This window comes from Coturnix japonica, unplaced genomic scaffold, assembly GCF_001577835.2.
Source record: "Coturnix japonica isolate 7356 unplaced genomic scaffold, Coturnix japonica 2.1 chrUnrandom633, whole genome shotgun sequence".
NCBI classification, from domain to species: domain Eukaryota; kingdom Metazoa; phylum Chordata; class Aves; order Galliformes; family Phasianidae; genus Coturnix; species Coturnix japonica.
This window is the reverse complement of record NW_015440003.1, coordinates 31,394-31,625: the sequence shown is the minus strand read 5'-3', so window position 1 is coordinate 31,625 and position 232 is coordinate 31,394.

Below are 232 nucleotides of genomic sequence, written 5' to 3'. Positions count from 1 at the left end.
TTGGGGGGGGGGCTGTAGGGATTGGGGGTAATTAATAACACTTCCCCAAATCCCACATAAACTCCCCCCACACCGCCCCAAAATCCCTTATAAAGCCCCCCCATAACTGCCCCAAATCCCCCATGCCCCCATAGAGACCCAAAATCCCCTGTAACCCCCCTAAACCCCCATAGAGCCCCCCAAATCCCCTATAACCCCCCTAAACCCCCATAGAGCCCCATAGAACCCCCCC